We start from the raw sequence: 27,871 nt of genomic DNA, 5'->3' as shown, positions 1-27,871 counted from the left end.
CTTTAATAGCTGGGCCTCCAGGTTTACCCACGGTTTAAAAAATGTATTTTGATTCCGGGACACTATTCGTGCTAGATCTGTGGCATCATAGTAATTGAGTAAATTGGGGACCCATAGGCCTCCTTTATCTCTAGGACATTTTTTTTATTTTGTTTTAAAATTGTTTTTAAATGGCCATCTCCCATACTTAGCATTACTCACCCAGCTCAGCATATGTGTTTGCACTGTAGAACTAACATTCATTTGAGGTGGAGATTACTTTTATAGCATTTATTTGCCAGCTTTTGTGCTTGAAAGATGGTGTATTTTAAATACTATTTAAGGGAATTAATGGGAATTATATATAAATGCAGTTAACCTGTATTGTGTCTGCGACCCTCCAGACAGCAATCCCCCAATGCTGTATTCTTTGGGGCTGATTTATCAAGCTCTGTATGGAGCTGATGCCCCTGTTTCCGCACGAGCCTTCAGGCTCGCCAGAAACAGCAGTTATGAAGCTACAGTCTTAAGACCGCTGCACCATAACTTGTCCGCCTGCTCTGAAGCCACTGACATCAATCCGCACAAATCTGCAGGGGGCGGCATTGCACAAGCAGTAATGGTAAATTCCGACAGCGTATGCTGTTGGCATTTATCGATGTGCAGCGGACATGATATGCTACATCGAATCATGTCCGCTCGCACTATGATAAATCTACCCCTGTGTATTAGTTTGAAAATACAACATTAGCAGCACCTTTAACAAATGAACAAATGCATGCAATAAAAATGTTGTTGATTGTTCACGCTGTTACTCAGGAAAGACTTTTCTACTGGCAGGAAAGGCTTCAGATTTACATTTTACACTTTTCAATAGCGATCCATCAGTGTCAGTGTCAGTTGATTCCAATAAGTACGGAAGCTTCGCTTTTGTTGTCCACAATCCTGACCCTATACAAACTGCTGCTACTGGCTTATATCAGTAACACTAGCTACTGCTTTCCCTTTATTTAAGTTTAAGCTGCTGTCCAGTTGCTGCCCTGAAGATGTTCCACATAATAAATAGCAGACTAATAAATAAAGGTTGAGACTAAAGAAATGTTTTTAATATGATAAAGGATTCTGAATATTTTTGTCCGTGCACATGACATATAGCTCGCCTCTAGCGGGGCAAATTTCCCTGGAGGAATTTACCATTGCACACGAGTGCTATTTTGCGTTCCTGTGCAATTCCGCCCCCTGCTCGCGCATAGCCAATCACGCACGGGCAGGAGCTGTCAATCTCCCCGGTCGACTAGACCGTGGAGATTGAATTTCTACACCTTTAGAGGTGGCGAAAGGTTAGGAAAGCAGCGGTCTGATGACCGCTGCCTGTTAAATACGGCGAGCAGGTTCTCTTGTGAGAACCTGCAGCCATAGGTGCTCAAAGCAGATGTCTGGAGGGCCTAATCCAAGGACCCATTGCAGCCTTGAAGTTACTTACTTTAATGCTAATTTGTTAACTAGCAAGTTCAGGACTATGTGTCTGCGTGTGCTGCTGGTGGGGAGTAGCTAGCAGTGTAAAGCACACAGCTGTTTAACCTTGTGAGGAATGACAGCTTTATAAGATGGTGGACGGCAATTCAGTCTTAGTATATGGCTGCTATTTCAACAATCAGAACTGTTCTTTTGTTCCCTTGTCTGGCAATCAGTCAAGCTGCCAGGATTCCTCCTTAGAGACAAGCCAGAAATAGATATTGTATAACATTCTTGTCTCATTGCATTGAGTGTCTGCACTGTGCAGCATTTCTTGTCTAGAAAATCCCACAGCTCACATATCAATACTCTTATCATTTTAAAGTTTATTTTGATAAAGTCTTACAATCCTTTTGCAGACATTAGCAAGCTGGTATATTTATTTAAAGAGATAGGAAAGTCACAGTTCAGATAGAACATGCTGTTTTAAAGGGACAGTCAACACCAAAATGGTTATTGATTAAAAAGATGGACAATGCCTTTCTACCCATTCACCAGCTTTACACAACCAACATTGTTATAATAATATACTTTATAACATTTAAACCTCAAAATTTCTGCCTGTTTCTAAGCCACTACAGACAGCCTCTTATCACATGCATTTTTATCAGCTTTTCACAACAGGATACTGCTAGTTTATATGGGCCATATAGATAACATTGAGCTCACTTCCGTGGAGTTGTGCATGACACTGCACTAATTGGCTAAAATGCAAGTCAATAGATAATAAATAAAAAGTCATGTGAACAGGGGGCTGTCAGAAAAGGCTTAGATACAAGGTAATTTACAGAGATAAAAAGTATATTAATATAACCGTGTTGGTTATGCAAAACTGGGGAATGGGTAATAAAGGAATTATCTATCTTTTGCAACAATATTTTTTTATTTTATTTTTAGTTGAATGTCCCTTTAAGACACTTTTAAATGCACTTCTGTTATCAAATGCACTTTGTACTCTTGGTATCCTTTGTTAAAAGGAATATGTAAATATTCTCAGCAATAGCAGTGCACTACATGGAGCTAGCTGGTGATTGGCAAGCAACAATGCAATTATAAAAAGGTTTAACATGTCCCTTTAAGCTTTTAATAATAATAGACCAGATAAAACCCTTTGTAATGTTATTCATATTTTTATTCATATAATATTTATCTTAAAATTGATATTAAAACATCAAATCTAGATAAATAAACTTGTTTTCTTTTCTTCTAATATGGAAAGATGTTTTGTTAAATTGTAAATTCACTATCTAGCTACTCCTCTTTTTTACTTTATTGTTATAGGGCTTATAAAGTGTCAGGATCCTAAATGTATGTGACAGATTATTCCATTAGTGAAGGGAAGATCACTTAAAGCAGCAGACAATTGATATTTTTATGTGTATGCAATATTGAAGCATGAGAATAAAATCCTCCATTTCATAAAAGATATCCAATTAGCACCTCTAGGCAAGTATACTTTATTGCTTTTCTCCAGAAGTACTCCATATACGTTGCTGCCAATGCACCTACACCCATAAGGGAATTTCTGTGCTCAAACAGTATTGGAAGCAAAAAGCATGAGGTATTGTTTGTCTCATTTGCATATCTTACCCAGAGTTCTCTGGGGCATTAGCAACAATGTATGTGGAATACTTCTGGGGAAACGCATGCATAGATACTTGCCTATTATGCTAATTGGCTATACAATAGTTTTTGTGGCTCTTAAATTTATGCATGAATATTTTTCATAAATGTATCCATCCACTGGCTAGTAAATGAACATTTGGATTCGGACAAATTAAATAAAACAACAACAAATGTTTCCATATTTGTTGCATTTGTCCAAAAACAATTAAGAAATAGCCCCTGTAACAAAAAAACAAAACAAAAAAAAGGCAAACAGTGCGCTTGTCCAGGCAAATGTCATGGTCGGCAGCAATATTAACAGCAGAGAAGCTGAATGCTGGTAATTCACTGAATATCAGTTATATTCTCAGGCATCCATCCGTAAGATATACTTTTGGAATTTCTTTATGTTTGTTAATCTGGACCGTTGAGACCTGTGGTGGCCGCAAGGGGATAGGTCTCAATACCCCTCCCCCTTCATCTGTAAATGGGACTCAATTACTATATTATCACGTTCCAGAAACAGCATGTCTTTAAGTGTGCAGAAGTTTGAGGAGGTTGAGTGCACACTACTAAAGGATCACTTCCAGAGTCTCAAACAGCTAGTGGATAAGTGTTTTAATTTCACTTCAGGGTCTATTCGTGCTGGGGATCGGAGTCATGACCTGGTTGCTGCACTTGCCCAGGAACTTCTGATGTCTGAGAAGAGAGACACCTATATTCATGCTGTTGTTGCTGATAAGAGGGAGGATGTGGATATAATCGCCCACCCTCATGCTGCACAGACAGAGCAGAAAGTCTCTGGATCTCTGTCAGTTAAGCTAAGTGATGGCTACGCGAATAAACAGGAGGGCCTGTAAATGATGGAGGGGGTTACAATATCTTACTTAAGCCACTATGGACAAGGAGTCATTTCTGACAGGGTAACTCCCTCAGTGGTTCAAGCTGTTCCCCTCTAGCAGGGAGGGCTGCCTGTGAGTTATGTATCCCAGCAGAAGCGTTTGGAAAGCATGTGCGCAACTGGGGCTAATGACATGACATAACTTTTATCAGTCCTTACCTTCAGTTGCTCTTAACTCTGTACAGGACTCAGGGTAAGACTTACAGATGTATTGGATCTGAGAGGGGGAAACTCTAGAGTACTGTACACATGGTGCGCTGCTGGATTTCAGCCTTTACTGGGGATCCAAATGCTGGAGACAACAGGTATTTATTAGAAAGCAATGTATATGGACAACAACCAAGCCTTCTTATCTTAATAGGAGACTGTCTTCTAGGGCGGCTATGATTGTGTTTTTGATAGCACTTAGTCTGAACTTCAAGTGAGGATTGATTTTTTTTCTGCCAAATTTCAGTTATGTCTATTTCCACGCCCCCTGTATCATGTGACAGCCAGCAGCCAATCACAAATGCATATACATATTTCCTCTTAAGGACATGACAAGTCCACAGATCATCTTCATTACTTATGGGATATTCTCCTCCTGCCTGCAGGAGGCGGCAAAGAGCACCTACAGCAAAGCTGTTAAATTGTCCCTCCCTTCCCCTCCAACCCAGTCATTCTCTTTGCCTGCGTTAGTAATAGGAGATGGCAAAGTGAGGTGTTAGAGAAAGATTCTTCAATCAAGAGTTTGTTATTTTTAAATAGTGCCAGATTGTACTACTTTGCTCTGGGGTGTAGCCTAGACCTAATCAGTCTTTACAGTAGGGCTTTTTGGTGGCTTTAAAGCATTAGGAACTAGTGGGACATAATTCTCACTGCGCCTCCTAAGATGTTTCTGCCCCATTATAGATAGCCTAAGCGCATGGTAACTCAGGCTGATCTGCTTCCACAGGGCTATGAGAGGGAGAAATAGGATCCTCTTACACCTGATGGACGACCCTGTTATCAGGCAACATGGAGGTAAGTGCTATTTGGTTTCTCATTCTGGAACTTCAGGCAGAGTGATTATGGCACTTTACTTATCCTAATGTTTACACTTGTATTATGCTGCTAGTGCAGCTCCGGGACAAAACTCCTCTATTAAGATATAGGGGTTATCTTGTGGCAAAATCAGTATGTACAGGCACTGGGGAGACTGATTTTATTATTTTTACTACATGTGTTTTTTAATATGGATACCGGGCTAGATAGATGTATTTGATGTACGCCCATGATGGGCGGGGCCTATTTCCGCGTGCTTCCTCACTCTGACTACTACCCGGGCTGAGAAGTCGCATGGAGTTTCTGCTCCCGCATGGCCTCTGTTTATAAAATATTTGGTCAGGCGGTGGTAGTGCTCCCGGCAAGCTGTGTGTTCTGTTTTTTTCCTCCGGTCTTCTGATATCATCCGGTTGGTCCTGGGAGGTCGATCGCTTGTTTGGTGGCAGGTAGGCACCTCAGCAGGCTGCTGAGGTCTAGATGTGTCTGGAAAAGCATTAACTTTGTATTTTTTTTGCTATATTATAAAAACTTCAGGGAAAATATTTGGGTCTAAAATTTAAAGGCGCAGTTAATCTTTTCGATCTCAAAGTTACTTATTGGGGTTTTACCCTTGCTGGTTATCCCTTGGCTCTGTTTTAAAGTCACAGTTGCATATATTTTTTGAAAAAGAGTTTTTTTATTTTATGTGAGAGATGGATACTGAAGCTGATCAATCTTCTCTTTGCTCTGTGTGCTTGAATGCTCAGGTTGAACCCCCTATTCCTTTTTGTCCCTCATGTGTTGAGAGGGCCTTGAGTTACAAAGAAAGGATTTTTCATGAGCAAGCCTCTTCTAAGGCGGATGCTTCTCAGGGGTCTCAAGATGAGATTCAAAGTATTTTGCAGTGGTCTCCCCAAATGTCCCAAGAGATTTTGCCCGCTCAAGCAGTGCCCTGTACTAATACTTTAGTTTCAAGACAGACGTAAGAGAAGGAGTGACCATGGAGTCAGTAAGGATACTGATGCATTGGTGTCATTTTCAAATTTACCCTCTCAAGAGCATGAGTTGGAGGGTTCGGAGTCTTTATCTGAGGGTGAACTTTCTGATTCTGGAAGTTCGGTTTCCTTTTCAGATTCGGAGGTGGTTTCCTTCAGGTTTAAGTTGGAACACCTCCGCCTGTTACTCAGGGAGGTATTATCAACTTTCGATGATTGTGACTCTACAGTAGTAGTGGCTCCTGAAAAGTTGTGTAAGATGGATAAATATTTTGAAACTCCCTCGTATTCAGATGTTTTTCCAATACCTAAGAAGGCTTTGGAGACTATTTCTAAGGAATGGGACAGACCAGGTATTCCTTTTTCTCCATCTACGGTCTTTAAGAAAATGTTTCCTATAGCGGACGCTATAAAGGAAAATTGGCAGACAGTACCTAAGGTGGAAGGAGCTGTTTCCACCCTGGCTAAACGTACGACTATTCCTATTGAGGATAACTGTGCCTTTAAGGATCATATGGACAAGAAGTTGGAAGGATTACTTAAGAGGATTTATACTCATCAGGGGTTTTTGTTGCAGCCTACTGCATGCATTGCTACGGTTACTAGTGCAGCAGCTTATTGGTTTGACGCTCTGTCTGAGTCTCTCAGACATGAGACCCCTTTGGAGGAAATCCAGGAAAGGATTAAGGTGCTGAAATTAGCTAATGCCTTTATTACTGATGCTTCATTGCAAATTACTAAATTAGCTGCAAAGACTTTGGGGTTTTCTATCTTGGCCTGCAGAGCCTTGTGGTTAAAACCCTGGGCTGCGGATGTGTCTTCCAAGTCTAAGCTTCTCACAATTCCTTACAAGGAAAAGATCTTGTTTGGACCTGGCCTAAAGAAATTATTTCTGATATCACTGGAGGTAAGGGTCATCTACTTCCTCAGGATAAGAGAAACAAGCAAAAGGGACGTCAAAGTAATTTTCGTTCCTTTCGAAATTTCAAGAGTAATTCCTTTGTTTCCTCCGCCAGACAGGACGGACACTTTACCCAGCCTAAGCCTACTTGGAGACCCAACCAGTCATGGGTCAAGGGGAAGCAACCCAAGAAGCCTGCTGCTGAATCCAAGACAACATTAAGGGTTTGCCCCCGATCCAGGGCCAGATCTGGTCGGGGGCAGACTGTCCTTTTTCATTCAGGCATGGGTAAGAGATGTTCAGGACCCCTGGACTATAGAGATTGTGTCCAGAGGATACAGGCTGGAGTTCAAAGCTTTTCCTCCTCGGGGAAGGTTTCTCCTTTCAAGGTTTTCTGCAAACCAGATAAAAAGAGAGGCGTTCTTATGTTGTGTAAGAGACCTCTCCTCCATAGGAGTGATTGTTCCAGTTCCTACTCAGGAACAAGGAGAAGGTTTTTATTCCAATCTGTTCGTAGTTCCCAAATAGGAGGGAACTTTCAGGCCGATCTTAGACCTCAAGAGTCTAAACAAATTTCTCAGAATCCCATTATTCAAGATGGAGACTATTCGCACTATTCTGCTATTGATCCAGGAGGGTCAATTCATGACGACAGTGGACTTAAAGGGTGCATAGCTTCATGTTCCTATCCACAAGGAACATCACAAGTTCCTAATATTTGCATTTCTGGACAAACATTTCCAATTTGTGGCTCTTCCTTTTTGGTTGGCCACAGCACCCAGAATTTTCACAAAAGTTCTGGGGGTCTCTTTTGGCGGTCCTAAGACCATGGGGCATTGCAGTAGCGCCTTAGCTGGACAATATTCTAATCCAGGCGCCTTCTTGCCATCAAGCAAAGTCTCATACCGACATTGTCTTAGCCTTCCTGAGAGCTCAGTGGTGGAAGGTGAATTTAGAAAAGAGTTCTCTAGTCCCAAAGACAAGGGTTACCTTTTTGGGAACTTTAATAGATTCCGTTCAAATTAGGATTTTTCTGACAGAAGTCAGGAAATTAAAGATTATAGATACCTGTCGAGTACTCCAAACCACTACAAATCCATCTGTGGCCCAGTGTATGGAGGTAATCGGATTGATGATAGCGGCGATGGACATCGTCCCATTTGCTCAGTTCCATCTCAGACCTTTGCAGCTGAACATGCTCAGACAGTGGAATGGAGATTATGCAGACTTGTCTCCTCTAATAGTCATGGAGAAGGAGACAAGAGACTTCAATGGTGGTTGTCTCTGGATCATCTTTCTCAGGGAACCTGCTTTCGCAGACCTTCCTGGGTAGTTGTGACATCAGATGCCAGTCTTTTAGGATGGGGAGCCGTCTGGGGTTCTCTGAAGACTCAGGGAGCGTGGACCCGGGTGGAGTCTCTTCTTCCTATCAATATTCTGGAACTGAGAGCAATTTTCAATGCGATTCTGGCCTGGCCTCAGTTGGCCTTGGCCCGGTTCATCAGATTTCAGTCGGACAACATAACGACTGTCGCCTGCATCAATCATCAGGGAGGAACGAGGAGTTCCTTGGCGATGTCAGAAGTATCCAAGATAATTCGGAGGGTGGAGAGCCGCTCTTGTCATCTGTCAGCGATCCACATCCCAGGGGTGGACAACTGGGAGGCGGATTTTCTAAGCAGACAGACTTTCCATCCAGGCGAGTGGGAACTTCATCCGGAAGTGTTCACAAGTCTGATCCTCAAATGGGGTCAACTAGAGTTGGATCTCATGGCATCTCGACAGAATGCCAAGCTTCCGAGGTACGGGTCGATGTCCAGGGATCCGCAGGCGGAACTGATAGATCCTCTGGCAGTTCCTTGGTCCTTCAAGCTAGCATACCTGTTTCCCCCATTTGCACTTCTTCCTCGGGTCATTGCTTGAATCAAACAGGAGAGGGCTCCGGTGATCCTCATCGCTCCTGCCTGGCCTCGCAGGACTTGGTATGCGGACCTGGTAGACATGTCGTCTCTACCACCCTGGAGACTTCCTTGAGGAAGGATCTTCTCATTCAAGGTCCCTTCCTTCACCCAAATCTAGTTTCTCTGAAGCTGACTGCTTGGAGATTGAACGTTTGATTTTGTCAAAACTAGGTTTTTCTGATGCGGTCATTGAGACCTTGGTTCAGGCTCGTAAGCCGGTAACTAAAAAGATTTACCACAAGATATGGCATAAATATCTTTGTTGGTGCGAATCTAATGGCTACTCGTGGAGTAATATTAAGATTACGAGAATTTTAGCTTTTCTCCAAGAGGGATTGAAGAAGGGTTTGGCGACTAGTTCCTTAAAGGGTCAGATTTTGGCTTTGTCAGTGTTACTACATAAACGTCTGGCAGAGGTTCCAGATGTTCAATCTTTCTGTCAGGCTCTGGTCAGGATCAGACCTGTATTTAAGCCTATTGCTCCTCCATGGAGTCTTAATTTGGTTCTTAATGTTCTTCAAGGGGTTCCATTTGAACCTATGCATTCCTTAGACATTAAACTTCTGTCTTGGAAAGTTTTATTTCTGGTTGCTATTTCTTCTGCTCGTAGAGTGTCTGAGCTCTCGGCATTGCAATGCGCTTCCCCTTATCTAATTTTTCATGCAGATAAGGTTGTCTTGCGTACCAAGTTGTGTTTTCTTCCTAAGGTTGTTTCGGACCAAAACATTAACCAGGAGATCGTTGTACCTTCGTTGTGTCCGTATCCTTCTCAGAAGGAGCGTCTTTTGCACAATCTTGATGTTGTTCGTGCTTTAAAATTTTATTTACAGGCAACAAAGGATTTTCGTCAGTCTTCTTCTTTATTTGTTGTTTTCTCTGGGAAACAAAGGGGTCAAAAGGCGACAGCTACTTCGCTTTCTTTCTGGTTGAGGAGTATCATTCGCTTTGCTTATGAGACCGCTGGGAAACAGCCTCCTGAGAGGATTACGGCTCATTCTACTACAGGGAGTGCAGAATTATTAGGCAAATGAGTATTTTGACCACATCATCCTCTTTATGCATGTTGTCTTACTCCAAGCTGTATAGGCTCGAAAGCCTACTACCAATTAAGCATATTAGGTGATGTGCATCTCTGTAATGAGAAGGGGTGTGGTCTAATGACATCAACACCCTATATCAGGTGTGCATAATTATTAGGCAACTTCCTTTCCTTTGGCAAAATGGGTCAAAAGAAGGACTTGACAGGCTCAGAAAAGTCAAAAATAGTGAGATATCTTGCAGAGGGATGCAGCACTCTTAAAATTGCAAAGCTTCTGAAGCGTGATCATCGAACAATCAAGCGTTTCATTCAAAATAGTCAACAGGGTCGCAAGAAGCGTGTGGAAAAACCAAGGCGCAAAATAACTGCCCATGAACTGAGAAAAGTCAAGCGTGCAGCTGCCAAGATGCCACTTGCCACCAGTTTGGCCATATTTCAGAGCTGCAACATCACTGGAGTGCCCAAAAGCACAAGGTGTGCAATACTCAGAGACATGGCCAAGGTAAGAAAGGCTGAAAGACGACCACCACTGAACAAGACACACAAGCTGAAACGTCAAGACTGGGCCAAGAAATATCTCAAGACTGATTTTTCTAAGGTTTTATGGACTGATGAAATGAGAGTGAGTCTTGATGGGCCAGATGGATGGGCCCGTGGCTGGATTGGTAAAGGGCAGAGAGCTCCAGTCCGACTCAGACGCCAGCAAGGTGGAGGTGGAGTACTGGTTTGGGATGGTATCATCAAAGATGAGCTTGTGGGGCCTTTTCGGGTTGAGGATGGAGTCAAACTCAACTCCCAGTCCTACTGCCAGTTTCTGGAAGACACCTTCTTCAAGCAGTGGTACAGGAAGAAGTCTGCATCCTTCAAGAAAAACATGATTTTCATGCAGGACAATGCTCCATCACACGCGTCCAAGTACTCCACAGCGTGGCTGGCAAGAAAGGGTATAAAAGAAGAAAATCTAATGACATGGCCTCCTTGTTCACCTGATCTGAACCCCATTGAGAACCTGTGGTCCATCATCAAATGTGAGATTTACAAGGAGGGAAAACAGTACACCTCTCTGAACAGTGTCTGGGAGGCTGTGGTTACTGCTGCACGCAATGTTGATGGTGAACAGATCAAAACACTGACAGAATCCATGGATGGCAGGCTTTTGAGTGTCCTTGCAAAGAAAGGTGGCTATATTGGTCACTGATTTGTTTTTGTTTTGTTTTTGAATGTCAGAAATGTATATTTGTGAATGTTGAGATGTTATATTGGTTTCACTGGTAAAAATAAATAATTGAAATGTGTATATATTTGTTTTTTGTTAAGTTGCCTAATAATTATGCACAGTAATAGTCACCTGCACACACAGATATCCCCCTAAAATAGCTATAACTAAAAACAAACTAAAAACTACTTCCAAAACTATTCAGCTTTGATATTAATGAGTTTTTTGGGTTCATTGAGAACATGGTTGTTGTTCAATAATAAAATTAATCCTCAAAAATACAACTTGCCTAATAATTCTGCACTCCCTGTAGAGTTGTAGCTTCTTCTTGGGCATTCAAGAATGAAGCAAATGTTAAACAGATTTGTAAAGCTGCTACTTGGTCCTCTCTTCACACTTTTTGTAAATTTTACAAATTTAATACTTTTGCCTCAGCTGAGGCGGCTTTTGGGAGAAAGGTTCTTCAAGCAGTGGTGCCTTCTGTTTAGGTATCCTGTCTTGTCCCTCATGTATCATCTGTGTCCTCTAAGCTTGGGTATTGTATCCCATAAGTAATGAAGATGATCTGTGGAGTCGTCATGTCCTTAAGAGGAAAAGAAAATTTATTCTTACCTGATAAATTTGTTTCCTCTTGGACATGACGAGTCCACGGCCCACCCTGTCTGTTTAGACAGGATGATATTTTTCTAAACTTCAGACACCTCTGCACCTTTGGTTTTTCCTTTCTCTTCCTAACTTCAGTCGAATGACTGGGTTGGAGGGGAAGGGAGGGACTATTTAACAGCTTTGCTGTAGGTGCTCTTTGCCGCCTCCTGCAGGCAGGAGGAGAATATCCCATAAGTAATGAAGATGATCCATGGACTCGTCATGTCCAAGAGGAAACAAATTTATCAGGTAAGAATACATTTTCTTATTCTGTGAATTCTGGCACATGCCCTGTAGGAAATGGTGACTCAAAAAGTGTAAATTTTAAAAAGACTGTACACATTTTTGTTAATGGAAGTAAATTGGAAAGTTAATTTTGACTTGAATGTCCCTTTACGTAATAATTACAAATCAAGATGCAATTAACTATTTCATTTTGAACAGTTTTCTAATTAACATTTTTAAAACACTTCTGATGATCTTAATTTTCTGTACAAGTTTTATAGTTTTTAGGTATTGTCATGAGATGCAGGACATATGCAGGACACAGCAATGATGGTACAACTCTATTTTATTACAGAGCATAGCAATTCACATCTAGTCAGGTTGATTGTACGAAACTAACTACAACACAGACACCGGACCTAAGCCCCGCCCACATACTAGTGACATCACATCCTGCTCTCATCACATCTTCCCCTTTTTCAAAGGCAAAGCATACATTTGCATATAATAAATAACAAGGTACACCAACAGGGTATACAACAACATTTTTGTTTTTGAACATTATAAAAACAGATAGATTAGAAAACATGAACAAATAAATTACATCCTGACTTGGACATCGGGGTAGACTACCCTAGTCCACAGTGACCATGGGATTATTCTGCCCATACTTCCGGTCACTGTTCTAGCTAAAGTCAGTCCCTGTATCGGGCCGGAAGTTTCACCACTATTCCGCTTGATGTAACTTTGCATGAACTGTCCTCTGATACAGAAGATGGTGAACAAGAGTCTGCTGGAGGCAAAGATATATCCCCGCTGTGATCTTGCTGAGGGGAAGGCACCTCTCTTAGAACAGGGGATCCCACCGGCGGTGGTACTGAGGTATCCGGTTCTAGACTCTCAGGTACAGGCTGAAGATGTCTTCGGTTACGGCGTGTGACCGTCCCTCCCTCTGTAAGGACTGTGTAAGACCTTGGTTCTGGAGAGCGGCCCACTACCGTAGCAGGCGTCTTCCATTTCTTCTCATCATCCAGTTTAATTCTGACACTTTGGCCCGATTTCAGTTCCTGTAAAGGCCTGACAGAATGTCTCCTGTCGTAGAAGAAACGATAACCCTTTTTGGCCTCTTCATCCCTCCTAAGGACTTCGTCCCGAGGAACAGGGCCAGGCGGCTTGAAGACACCCACTGAGGGTAAAGTGGTGCGAATCTGGAGTCCTAGCATCAGCTGTGCCGGGCTAAACCCGATGGCTTGAATGGGCGTCGCCCTGTATGACAAGAGGGCTAGGTACGGCTCAGATTGCTTTAGAATGAATTTTGTTGTTTGAACTGCCCTTTCAGCCATTCCGTTGGCCTGCGGATAATGTGGACTTGACGTGGAATGTACAAAATCATATTCCCTGCTGAAAGCACTGAACTCTGTAGAAGCGAACTGCATACCATTATCACTCACCAGCTCCATTGGAATGCCCCAGCGGGCGAACAAGCTCTTCAGGCGAATGATAATGGCCTGACTTGTGATATCATTCAGGGGTGCAATTTCCAAATACCTGGAATAGTAGTCGATCACAACAAGAAACTTTTTCCCGTGCAGTTCACACAAATCAGCAGCTATTTTCTGCCACGGCCCCGCAGGCAGCGGAGTAGACATCAAGGGCTCCCTTCTCTGAGTAGGCCGGCGTTCCCGGCAAAAGGCACATTTAGAGACGTGATTTGCAATGTCGGAGCTGATCCCAGGCCACCACACAGCTGTAGCTGCCCTTTCTCTGCACTTTGTAATGCCTAAGTGACCATCGTGAATCCTGTTTAACATCTCCTTCCTCATGCTGACAGGAATTACAATGCGGTCTTAGAACAGCACCAACCCCTCCAGCTCCGTGAGCTGCGACCTCTCTGGCTGGTAAGCATTTAAAGACATCCAGGCTGCCCGGCTCTCGGGCCAGCCTTCTTTTATGTACCTTATAAATTCTTGCAGATCTGTGTCCAAATATGTCTCTTTCTTTATCTCTTCCAGTTTCCTTGAAGAAATGGACTTAGAGGCCAGAACTGAATCAACATACACTTTCACATCCGATTCCGTGGAGGATTCTTCAGCAGCAGCCAGCGGAAGCCTGGATAGTGTATCTGCCACAACCAGTTGTTTCCCCAGCACATGCACTGCCTGAACATTGAACCTGAGCAGTCTCATCAAAAGTCTCTGGCATCTCAAAGGTGTTTTGTCAATGTCATAAGAATTGATTAGAGGGACTAGCGGTTTGTGGTCAGTTTCCCGACTAAATTTCTCCAAACCCACTAGATAACGCTGAAAGCGCTCACAGGCCCAAACTGCAGCCAGGCACTCTTTTTCAATTTGAGCGTATTTTGACTCCGCAGCCGTCAGTGTGCGGGAACAGTAGGCGATAGGCTGTAGTTTGTTGTCATTCAGCTGCAGGAGTGCAGCCCCCAACCCATAACTGCTTGCATCGGCACTAACCACAGTCTTTTTTGAAGGGTCGTAGAACCCCAGCACTGGGGCAGACCCCAGCAGGGACTTGGCATGCAGAAAAGCTTTTTCTTGTGAAGGTCCCCAGACCCAGGCAACGTCTTTCTTAAGCAACTCTGTGACAGGGTGTAAAACTGTTGATAAATCTGGAAGAAACTTGCCCACGTAGTTTACAAGGCCCAATATCTGTCTCAGCTCATGTACATCCGAAGGGCTTTTCATCTGTTCAATAGCACGAATTTTCTCGGGGTCTGGCTTGATGCCATCCCTGTTGATGATATGCCCAAAGTAGCATAATTCAGTTTTCCTCAAATGACATTTTTCTTTATTCAGCTTCAGCCCAGACTCTTTGATAGCCTGTAGCACACAACTTAAACGCTGATCATGCTCCTCCACTGTAGACCCATACACTAGAATGTCGTCCATGACGACCGCTGTGCCCACGTGGTCACTCAGGAGAGAACTCATTTCCCTTTGAAAGATTTCAGGAGCGGGGGATATCCCAAAGGGGAGTCTGCAGAAACAGAACCGACCTACCGGTGTGATAAAGGTAGTCAGTTTGCAGCACTTTGGATCCAGGGGGATCTGCCAAAAGCCGCTAGAAGCGTCTAATGTGGAAAAGAACTTCGCCCCAGCCAACTTTGGAGCTATATCTTCTAATGTCGGCAGCACAAATCTCTCTCTCTCTACACTGCTTCATTCAACCTTTTCAGGTCCACACAGATGCGCACCTTTCCGTTTTCCTTTGCAACTGGAACAATGGGGGCACACCAATCAGTCGCTTCAACAACCTCTTCAATAACCCCCATAGACTTCATGCGCATAAGCTCTTTCTCCACTTGAGGCATGAGTGGGAACAGGATTCTACGAGGGGTAGAAATACTGTATGGGACTGCGTCACTTTTAAGTGCTATACGGACAGGTTTGCAGTTCAGTAGGCCCAACTCGCCAAACATATCTTAGGAAATCTCATTCACTCTGGCCTCGAGGCCCAAGTCACAGGCTGCTTTTCTACTCAATAAACTGTTAACACACTGACCTCGGATCACATGCACCCACATGGTAAACTTCCTTTGCTTGTACTTACAGCTGGCAAGAAATTTCCCCACACAATCAATACGGCCACCAGGACTATGGACATTTGTAGTAACCTTCGCCAGCTGGGGCTGTCGAGGCAGTTTCATAAATTCAGCAAAAGACATTACAGTGATATCTGCTCCTGTGTCAATCTTAAAATCAACTTTGGCTCCCATTACAGTAAAAGTAACTTTCCAATCTTCCTCTGAGCTTGTCCGTTCCACAACAGACCCCACAAAAGACACTTCCTGACCCTCCTGGTCACTGTCCACCTGCATCTCCTTAATGTATTCAGTTTTACACACCACTTCAAAATGGCCTATTCTGTTGCATTTTCTGCATCTTCTATCTCTGGCCGGGCATATAGCACTCTGATCATGAGCCCGGTAGCACCGTGTGCATCGGCCATGTTGCGCCCATCCACTTCTAGGCCTTTCCAGTACTTTAGATCTACCGCTCACACTGTGCCTTTCACTAGCAGTTTTCCTAGACTGTTGCACTTCATCCACAATACTCTCAGACCTCAGATCAGCACTTTGCTTTTTCACCAGTTCACTCTGGCGGGCCATCCTAATAGCCCCGTCTAACGTTAAATCAGGCTCTAACTGCAGCTTCAGGGAGACTTCAGCATCTGCAATTCCAATAACTATTCTGTCTCTGATTTGCTCTTCTTTAGCAACACCAAACTCACAGAATTCAGCTAATTCATACAGGCTGCGCACAAATGACTCCACAGATTCTCCCACACGCTGATTACGTTTGTGAAAACAAGCTCTCTCATGAATCACATTTCTTTTGGGCACAAAGTGGGCACTGAGTTATCCATAACTATATCAAAGTTAAATTCTTCCCCTTCTTGGAAAATAAAAGCATTGAACACTGGCTCCACATCTTTCCCCATAGAGTATAAAAGAGAATTAACTTGTACTTCACCACTCTCCTTGTTCAGTTTGGAAGCAATCCTGAAGCGCTGAAACCGCTGACGCCATGTGGGCCAAGCTGCAGGCTGAGAGAAGTCAAAAGGCTCAGGTGGGGTAAACTTTGACATTGCAATCGATCAGGAATAGAAGCGCAGTCCAGAACTTCTGACACCATGTCATGAGATGCAGGACATATGCAGGACACAGCAATGATGGTACAACTCTATTTTATTACAGAGCATAGCAATTCACATCTAGTCAGGTTGATTGTACTAAACTAACTGCGACACAGACACCGGACCTAAGCCCTGCCCACATACTAGTGACATCACATCCTGCTCTCATCACAGGTATGATTTAAGCTATATTTTTCATTTTTTATTAAACCAGGAAAACATTAACATTTAAATGCAAACAAAATTGGATATAGACAGTATAAAACAGGACACAATGGTAATTTAAAGAGGTTCAGGTGGTTAAAATAGGACAGTTTCTTGCTTTAAAGGTGTTTTCTAAAGGATTAGAATACAATTGTATAAATAGGTTTGTCACCCTAAATGTGAAAGGGTAGGAAACAAGATCAATATTAAAGGAAAAGTAAACTTACGTGCCCTTCAAAGCCCCAAGCTGGACTTTAATTCATGATTTTTAGCTGTTTTGTCGTATTTTTATTATTTTTGTTATAATTCTACCTCGCAATCCGCTATGTCAGTCCGCCTAGATAATAAAAAATGTTTTATTTTTATGTGACGAAAATCCTCATTGGTGCCCCAGTTGCGTCCCAACAGTGTAACTACCCGCCCCAACTTAAACTACGCATGCGTGTCTCATTGAATCTCCTGCCTGATTGAATGCTCGTTCATGAGACACGCATGCGCATTGATGGCACAGGAAAAGATAATACGATCTCTGCTACGATACTATGTATCACAGCAGAGATCATATTTTAAGGCATGCGCAATACAGGATGCTTCAAAAGGAGCGAACACAGATGTCACGTAAGAGCGGGTTGGACCGCTCTTACTTTAGAAAAAAAAGACAAACCAGGAAATGAGCGTGTGGGCGGAGGATCAGTTAGTACGGTAGATCATAAAAATAATAAATATAAAAAAATAACTATGGATCTTTTAAAAACAACTTAGCGACTACATAAAGCAACGGTCGCCACGAGAAGATGTTTATGGTCCTTGACACCATCAAGCAGGAATTAATCTCATCTGATGGTGTCACACCGTCACGCAGCAACTCCCTATAGTGCCTGGCTGGACATCAGTGAAAACCAATGGAAGAGGAGTTAAATTACAATCTCCCTATGCACGTTGCGTAGTACTGCACAACTTGCGTAGCTAGATTGTATTTTTAACTCCTCCTGCCCGGCGGGCTGCTCAGAGGAAGATGCTTCCATTCTAAAGCCAGCAGAGGTTGGTATAGTCTTGGCTAGTGGTTGCTCTGGGGTTAACTGCCTGGTTGCTGGGAACTTTGCAGCTGTCTGTCAGTGTTCAGGGCTGTGGAGTTTGCTGTGGCTTAGAATGTGTACCCAGTCCATTCTGTGAGTGCGGTCCATTCCTGTGTTTTGTATTTACATAGGGGAGGTTACAAAAGCCTGTGTCACCCTGGGAGGTTCCCAGTTGGTTTGTTTGGAAGTATGCATTGTGTGGGTGCTGGTTTAGGGTCCCAGGAAGGGAGAGACCTTGTTGTCATCCTGGGCTTGAGCCTTTGGCGCCAAATGTAACTGACTTCCCCCAGTTTTGCTTTTAAATATTACTGTGAATCTGCTGGCGAGTACCAACTTTTCTGTGTGTTGTGTTGATAATGTTTGCAATGCTTCCCTGTGGGCCTGTCACCCAGGTTGCTCTGGGGTTAACTGCCTGGGTTGCTGGGAACTTTGCAGCTGTCTGTCAGTGTTCAGGGCTGTGGAGTTTGCTGTGGCTTAGGATGTGTACCCAGTCCAGTCTGTGAGTGCGATCCATTCCTGTGTTTTATATATATATATATATATATATATATATATATATATATATATATACACACACACACACACCCCTTTTAAAAAAAATTCATGTTAGTGGCCCATGGGATTCAAAATTGTGAGTTTAGTGGTCCCTGAGGTTCAAGAGGACCCCTGACATAAAGGGTGAAAATATGGATCAATGGAATTGATGTTTTGGACTAAAATTAACTTTCACTTTAAGGTTACAGTGTTGGACAAATGGAAATTGGAAGTGCCTAGATAAGGTAAAAAAGCAAGTGTTAGACACTAGTTTTAATTCTGTTGATACTTCCAAGCCACAATCACGGATTTGATCCTCAGATATTTCAACGAGGAGTATGATTTTTTTTATAATGCCCATATATCTGAGTCCTTAGTGTGTTGAAAGTCAACATGCAGCAAAAGTCTTGTAATTTGAGATTAGATATTTAAATACAATTAAAATTTAGAAGAATTTACTATTAAAACATCCCCAATAAACCATGCTTACAGCCTATTCCAACTCCATACACTTAGCTTATTGCATATCCCAACTCCATAAAACACTAGCGTAACTACATTTCCAATTTTGTCTGACTTGTATTGCCCCCTTGTGGCAGCTTTACCTAACTACAAGCACCATCCTTTTTGGCTGTTGAAACCCATAAAACAAATTATCAAGAGTTTAAACTTTCCAACACAGTCTTCAATTTGCCTTAGGGATTCATATCCCCCTGTTGTAATATATTCATAAGCAAAATGTTTGGTTTTATACTTACTTTTCTACTGCTGACAACAACTTTGAGTTTAGAAAAGCTCTAGAGAGAAAGAAAACACCACTCAGATCCCTTTTGCGGATTATGAACTGATACAAAGCAGTGCAAGGAAAAAATCCATATACTGGGGCTGTGTGGTACCGGCCATAAGTGGCAGATAAACCACAAAACAAACAGGCAAAATGGAAAACAATCCGCAACTGGACAACAGTAAAAAGTAATCCACTTTATTGAAAAAATAGTAGTAAAAGCACCACAGGAGGGGCAAATCTGATGCGTTTCACGCCTCAACAGGGAGCCTATTTATAGATCATTTTCTCAGAAAAGCTCTCTCGCATAAATCTCTACATCTCCTATCAGTAAATAAACATTGGTAGTTCATCATTTAGTCCAAGTGGCACAAATCTCTTACGTGGTTCTCTGTTTATTATGCATTAGTGTACATTAGATGAGCCTCCTTGTTTAACAAGTGTTTGATTTATAGTTGTGTTATGTTGTATTTTTCCCTCTTTATTGCTCTTCTATGTATTTATATAGTCAGTACTAGCAAATGTAAGCCATTTATTTGTTATGAGATGTCTCTGAGGGGACCATATATTTTAGTAAGGAGTCTGGGAGGCTAACACACCGCACCTATTTCTTTCTAAAGTGGTAATAGTCCACAAAAATCCTTACTTGTGGAAATTCATCTCCTGGCCACCAGGAGAAGGCAAATACACCCCACAACAAAGCTTTAAATATCTCTCCTACTTCCCTCTCTCTCTCAGTAGTTCTCTTTGCCTCGTCAAGGAGAAGGAAAAGATAGAGGTTCTCTGGATTTATTGAATATTTTCTGGGATATTAACCCAATATTTTCCCTCAATTGATAGTTCCTGGAAGAGATGGATTAAAGAGAATACTGGCTGTGCAATGTAAATCTTCTCTCTGGAGTTGTGGTCACAAGTCTGCCACGGGTGTCGCTGGGAGGTTCCTTTAGCGTCCTCCTGCTTGGCCATGAAGATTTACTCAATCAGTATATCCTTACTGTTAGTTATAGTACTGGATGGGCTTCTACTGCAAGCTCAGGATTCACATCTGGGTAAAATTAGTGAAGTTGGCATTCACTAGGTAAGTACCTATTTTTCCCACATGGCCCGCAGGCTATCAGCAAGGTCAGTATATCTCATAGCCACATGTAGCATATGCATATTGCAAGTTTCACTTAAAGTGATGGTAAATCTGAGCGTTTAAAAAACGCTATGATTTACCATCACTAAACATAAACTGTATCATTTATTAAAAAAAAGTCTGCTAAACTCACCCTTTCTGTGCCTCTGCAGCTCGCTAAACTCAGTGCCTCCGGACGTCCACGGCACAGTGCTCTTTACCAATGAGGTGACGTTTCCACCTCTAAACCAATAGCCGTGCTAGCATACAAAACACTGTCAAATGACTAGCAAGGCTATTGCTTTAGGGGTAGAAACGTCACCTCATTGAAGAAGGCGGCCGGAGGTGATGAATTTAGAAAGCTGCCGCGGCACAGACAAGGTGAGTTTAGCACCCTTTTTTACTAAATGATAACTGAAACTCCATTCCAGTACAGCAGTATACTAACTGTATTGAGGTTAATGTATGTAAGATATTTGGGAAATGCATCTAAAATCGTACAGAATTATACATTTTTCCTGCAGGTTCAGAACATTTTAATTAACTGGGGGCTTATTAATGTTTATGGCACTGTGTGTCATTATCACTTTTAATTGCCACCGCAATAGTCACTTTGTAGCGGCTCTGTAGTCTGGTTAGAGCTCCTCAGCGAATCGGCTTCTGATCCCAGATGAGCCTGCATGATTCACATAAAACCATGAGGACTTTTTTGCTGAGTGATCATACTGGAATACACAGCGCAGTTCTGGGGGTAAAATTGTGCGGTTTACTCAAAGCAGCTCTGCAGCCAGTTAGTGCTTCTTAGGGTGAGAGGAGCTGATGATGGTCCGGATGAGTGCAAACTTCATAAGCACCTTTGGAGACATTCATGGTTGAGTGATTGCTCTGGAGAGCGCAGCACTCGGGTGCATTTTGTTGGGGTCCAGAAGGGGTTAAGAATATCTCCCACTATAACTTTGGCACGCTTTCTCTTCCCTTCACTCTGGCAGCAGCCATATTGAGTCTCATTACTGGATACAGAAGGCCTGCACTGGAGGGGGTGGGATCACCCTATGCGATGAGCTCTCAGATCTCTTTAATAAATTTTTTTTATGGGGCTCATATAATTTTTAGTAACACTTTATGTAGTGGAATGTTTCACTAACACACAGCGTTTTTATTGTACCAAACACTTCAGGGGTTAATCTTCAGAGCATATTATTATAGGTTTATTGTCTTCTATCAGTTATAACCATATTTGCATAACTTCAGCAGTGCTGGGTTTTCTCCTTTTTTCACACATCATTTTCTTGTGTGTTTATAGTTAGTTTAAGCTACATTGAGCTCAGCTAGTCCTGTTTTGGAGCAGACTGGAAAGGCCTCTACTTGGTTAGAATCCTCTTAGAGGATGGAAGATTATATTTTTCAAACAAATAAGTGCATGCTCTGCAGATTGTCTAACATAAAATAAATGCATTTGCCTGATGTATTCTCTACAAAGTATATTTCTACAGGGCTTTACAAGTGTATTCACACGTCTGTAATGACTTCTATCTGGATAATGTTTGGGTTCCATTTTTTATATCTCTCAAACATTTCTTATGGAGCAGAATGGGACTGTCTGCACCGACTTATTATGTTATGATTACGGCTTAAGGCCGAAACATGTTGGTGCTACGCCCTCTCATGCACTATGTTTTTGTGACTGCACTGTTCTAGACAAAGGAATTTTTTACCCTTGTGATGTTGAATAAAGAGAATTTTTTATTCAAGCAATACCCTCACCTATTCTTTATGCTCTGATTGTTACCAGTCATTGGGTCTGGCTTTTCCACTAAGTGATTTACAGCACCGGGTGAATATAGCCCTCACCCCTTCTTTCCAGCCTCCCTATTGTCAAACTCTGATGTCACTTCCCTAGAGCTGAGTGCTGCATGCTGGACTCCAGACAGAGGCACAGACCCGAGGACGGCAACAGATGCTTGCTGAGTAAGCTCTCAGCCCATACAGATTACGGATTCTTTGGATGTCTCTTCTCCCTCTGACGGCTGCCATAACAGCATTTCAGGAGTGCATATGAGGATTTAATAAAACAGATACATTCTCTTCTGGGGTGAGTGAGGTTACACAAGACTCGGACACCAGACAGGTGTGATATTTGCCAAAGACTGAACACTCATATCCAATTGTGTATTTTTGTGGGATATCCCTCTCCTCTGTTACCCTCATTTCCCTTAAGCCATAGAAAATGGAGCCATAAGCTACTGAAGTGGCCACTTGGAGGTACGCTGAGATCTGGTCTTCCTGCTCCAGCCTGTAGCTCCCCTAAACATGTGGTCGCACGCTGCCAGTATTTAGGGGCTATATCCTAATTACAGAAACTCCCACCTGGAGGACTCAGGTGTGGGAGTTCCTATAAATGCTCATTTTGGGCAAGTTATTGCCTTACCTACCTTGCTCCTGGCTCAGGAGATCAAGCATACTTACCTGATACCTATGTATGCTCACCTTGTTCCAGAGATCAAGCATACTTACCTGATACCTGTGTATGCTCACCTTGTTCCAGAGACCAAGCATAATTACCTGATACCTGTGTATGCTCACCTTGCTTCAGAGACCAAGCATACTTACCTTGTACCTGCATATGTTCACCTGGTTCTTAAAAACCAAAGAGTCTTGCTTGATACCTTTGCCTGCTGTATCTATCTGGTATCCTGTGACAATCTCACCAACAGTACCTGCTGAGGTATCCTGCGCCTGCTCAGAACCCTGTGTCTACTATATCAGCAACAGCTTTTCTTAAACCAACTGTGCCCGCTGTATCTATCTGGTAGCCCTTGACGGTTCTACCAACAGTACCTGCTGGATATCCTGTGCCTGCTGAGAAACCTGGGTCTACCATACCAGTGACAGACTTCCTCAAACCAATGGAGACAGCACACATTCACCTGGGGCACGAATTCAGCAGGGACTGCCAATCCCAGTATCCACAATAAAAAATAATGGAATCTGGCCTCTTTTAAAAAATAATGATAAAACCTCTTTATTGCTTCCACATCATGGGAAAAAGGACAACGTTTCAAGCCTTATAGTGGGCTCATAGTCATGTCTGAGACATGACTAAGAGCCCACTATAGGGCTTGAAACATTGTCCTTTTCCCATGATGTGGAAGCAATAAAGAGGTTTTATCATTATTTTTGGGGGAAAAAAGCTGGATTCCATTATTTTTCTTTATGCTGTATCTACCAGTTATTCTGTGACAGCCTCAGCCTTATTGCACAATTTAACTAGTGTTTATTGGACTTTGTTACTGCAACTTACCTAAGTTTTCTGAACTTTGTATTGGACTTTAGTGTTCTTTATTTGGCCTATGTTCAAACTTGCTGTTTCTGTGATCTACAATTTGAACTAGCAACCGTTCTTTTGCTTATCAATCAGTAAAGCTTTTAAAAGACTTTCATTGTTCTGTTTTTCTGTTCCTGTCCTGTTCCACATACCCTAACCACCCTCACATTTTGTTCCTCAGAGTGTTTTTTTTTCTAAACCTGTTATAGCATCTGTTTTCAGAATAGTATGCCTGTTATGTAAGATCCCCCCCCCCCCCCCAGATGGTTTGGAAAGTAAATCTTTAATGGAAATTTGCTTGAGAAAGCATGGCTGGGTCTGTTGGTAAGCCCTCTAACTGGCCTTGTTCAGCACTTCTGTTTGGTCATGCTGGAGGTTTGCTAGTTTTCTGTTTTCTGTTATCCAGGTGTCTATTCAGGCTCTGGTTTGCATCAGACCTGTTTTCAAACCTCTCTGTCCTCCATGGAGTTTGGATTTGGTTCTAAAGCCTTACAGTGTCTTCCTTTGGCTCAATCCACGAACCTGCCTATTTTACTAGTTGGTGGCAGTTCTTGTTTGCACCTCTTTACCCTACTATCTTTCTTACTTCCTCCTCCTTTCCTTGGCTATATGTACTACTGGGAGAGAGAGGGAAGAAGCAAGGATACTGAACGCTTTGTTGTGTGGTGTCTTTGCCTCCTCTTGGTGGTCAGGAGAGGAAATCCCACAAGTAAGGATTTTTGTGGACTATCACAATCAAGAAAGAAAGGAATTTTCAAGAAATAATAAATGATGTTTTAAAGTATTAGATAATAAGTTTATGCAGAATGGAACTTTAAAGGGTTGTATTGTGTGCTTTTGATGCCTGTATGATTTTGTAACTCACATATAAAAGGACTCTAAGCACAACATATATTGTTGTTGTAGCAGATTAACAGTTTAAAGGAATATTAAACACTCATGCACTGCCTTCTAATTATGTGTTCCTACATTTTGGAACCTAGGTTATACTGCAGGTATCTAAAGGAGAGCTGCTGCACATGTGCAAACACATCAGCACTGGAATGTAATGAAAGGTAGATTTCAATATGGCGGCGCCCATGACTAGAGGGAGGCAGATCATAACTTCAATACAATGGCCTCTAATTATCAAGGTCTGTCGGACCTGATCCGACAGTGCGGATCAGGTCCGACAGACCTCGCTGAATACGGCGAGCAATACGCTCGCCGTATTCAGAATTGCACCAGCAGCTCACAAGAGCTGCTGGTGCAACGCCGCCCCCTGCAGACTCGCGGCCAATAGGCCGCCAGCAGAGGGTGTCAATCAACCCGATCGTACTCGATCGGGTTGATTTCCGGCGATGTCTGTCCGCCTGCTCAAAGCAGGCGGACAGGTTATGGAGCAGCGGTCTTTGTGACCGCTGCTTCATAACTGCTGTTTCTGGCGAACTGCTGTTTCTGCTGCAGGCTCGCCAGAAACACGGGGCATCAACCTCCATTCGGAGCTTGATAAATATGCCCCAATATATTTAGGGCTAGATTACAAGGGGAGCAGTATTTTGCGTTTTCAATATAGCAAAAACTCTGCTAGGATGTGCATTTTTGAGCTACTCAGGTTGCGCTGGTATTACAAGTTAAAAGTAAGCGTTTTTTTCTCTAGCAGTAACCAAATTTTCAAATAAAGAAGAAATCCAAATATCGCGATTGCTATATATATATATATATATATATACATATATATATATATATATATATATATATATATATTCACAATTCCCATAGACATCAATAGAGTAGAAAAAGTTGAAAGGAAAAAAAAAACTAACACCTCAATATCGCGAAAACAACAGCAAATTCTCATAGTTCTATACATAAATGGAATAGGTTCTATTTATTTATAATTAAAGGGACAGTCTACATTAATAATAAACTTGTCTGTATGCAGTGCACAACGGATATCGAGATTTTTTTCAAAAGTTTGGCGCCATTCTGAAACAAAATATAACCCCTAAACTCCTCCTATCCTTGACATCACAGTTATATCACATTAGCTAGGTCCAACACAGGCACGAGATTCTATAAAAATCATAAAACCTTGGGAAAGAAGAAGTGTAGGAGTAGTGTAGGGGCCATATTTAGTTTAAAATCTCAATATCTGTTGTGCACTGCATACAGACAAGCAGGTGTAAAAGAATATTCTGGGGCAATGAAGATAAGTATGAATGTTTGTTATTAATGTAGACTGTTCTTTTAAATAGTTCTACATATAGCTGATGGTTAATAAAACAAATATATTTCTATTAATATACATGATTATATATAGGTATAGATATATATACAGATATATATATATATATATATATACTAATATATATTTAGAAATACATAGAACATATTCTGCTATGTGCAGAACATTAGAATGTGAATTATCTACAGTAAATACACTGTATAAGACTTTATTAAATATGAATATTGCATAAATATATTTTTTCATATTTTCATATATTTAACTGCAAGGGGCTCCAATGCATTTATATATGTATACATATGTATTTATGTGTTAATATGTGTATATATATATATATATATATATATATACATAGTAGATGAGGTTGAAAAAAAGACCGAAGTCCATCGAGTTTTTAAATGTATCTAGGGTATTGGCATTCACTACCTCCTTTGGTAATGAGTTCCACAAGTTTATTGCTCTTACAATGAAAAAATGTTTCCGTTGCAGGAGATTAAATCTCCTTTCCTCCAACCTTAAATTGTGACCTCTTGTCACAAACAATTTTCTTGAAATAAACAGAGCTTCTGCCATCTCTGTATATGGGCTTTGAATATATTTATAAAAAGTAATCATGTCACCTCTCAAGCGCCTTTTTTCTAATGAAAACAGACCCAGTTTGGCTAGCCTCTCCTCATAGCTTAAATTCTCCAATCCCCTTATTAGCTTTGTGGCCCTTCTCTGAATTGTTTCTAGTTCTACAATATCTTTTTTTGCGATCGGTCCTCAGAACTGCCTCTTTTAATACATGCTAGTATCTTATTATCCTTTGAAGCCGCTGCCCTGCATTGTGCACCCATCTTTATCTTGTTATCTATTACTACTCCCAAATCCCTTTCCTCCTCTGTTTGGCTAAGTCTTGTCCCATTTAAATAATAGGTTGCCAGCTTATTGTTACTTCCAAAATGTAGAACCTTGCATTTTCCCGTATTAAATCTAATTTTCCATTTACCTGCCCATACTTCTAATTTTTGCAGATCCTTTGTAACGAAAGTTCATCCTACTCTGACCTAAGGACCTTACTTAACTTAGTATCATCTGCAAAAATAGAGATGTTGCTATTTAATCTTTGCTCCAAGTCATTTATAAAAAATATTAAAAAGATCAGGGCCCAGTACTGATCCCTGGGGGACTCCACTGATTACCTTTGTCCAATATGAGTATGATCTATTTACTACTACTCGTTGCTCGATATCTTTTATCCAGTTATTTATCCATGAGCTAACATTTTCAGCTATTCCCAGTCCCTTAATTTTGTGCATTAATCTCTCATGTGTCACTGTATCAAATGCCTTTGCAAAATCTAAGTATATCACATCAACTGATTCCCCTTTATCTATATTTTTACTTACTTCCTCATAGAATTTAATTAGATTAGTTTGACATGATCTATTTCTCATAAAACCATGTTGATTAGAACTCATAATCTTGTTTACACAAATATGCTCATCAATATAATCCATTCAAATCCCTTCAAATATCTTCCCCACTATTGATGTCAGACTAACTGGTCTATAGCATCCTGGATCATCCCTGCTTCCCTTTTTGAAGAGTGGCACCACATCAGCTTTACTCCAATCCTAGGGTACCATTCCTGAGGATAATGAGTCTTGAAAAATTAAGAGTATAACAGTGCTAAATTCCCTTAACACCCTTGGGTGTATACCATCTGGGCCTGGAGTTTTATTTACCTTAAAGGGACACTGAACCCAAATTTTCTTCTACAAGATACGACGAGTCCACGGATTTCATCCTTACTTGTGGGATATTATCCTCCTGCTAACAGGAAGTGGCAAAGAGCACCACAGCAGAGCTGTATATATAGCTCCTCCCTTCCCTCCACCCCCAGTCATTCTCTTTGCCTATGTTATACTAGGAAGAGGTAAAGTGAGGTGTTAGTTTTAGTTTCTTCAATCAAGAAGTTTTTT

At 41.8% G+C, this 27,871-nt stretch overlaps 1 protein-coding gene across 2 annotated transcripts in view; it reads left to right on the top strand.

The window, feature by feature from the left end:
* TMOD1 (tropomodulin 1) overlaps positions 1-27,871 on the top strand; it is a 250,805-nt gene that overhangs the window by 125,013 nt on the left and 97,921 nt on the right. The gene's annotated exons all lie outside the window — the stretch shown is intronic.

This window comes from Bombina bombina, chromosome 2, assembly GCF_027579735.1.
Source record: "Bombina bombina isolate aBomBom1 chromosome 2, aBomBom1.pri, whole genome shotgun sequence".
NCBI classification, from domain to species: domain Eukaryota; kingdom Metazoa; phylum Chordata; class Amphibia; order Anura; family Bombinatoridae; genus Bombina; species Bombina bombina.
The sequence above is the reverse complement of the archived record's forward strand: the minus strand, read 5'-3'. Positions and strand labels throughout refer to the sequence as shown.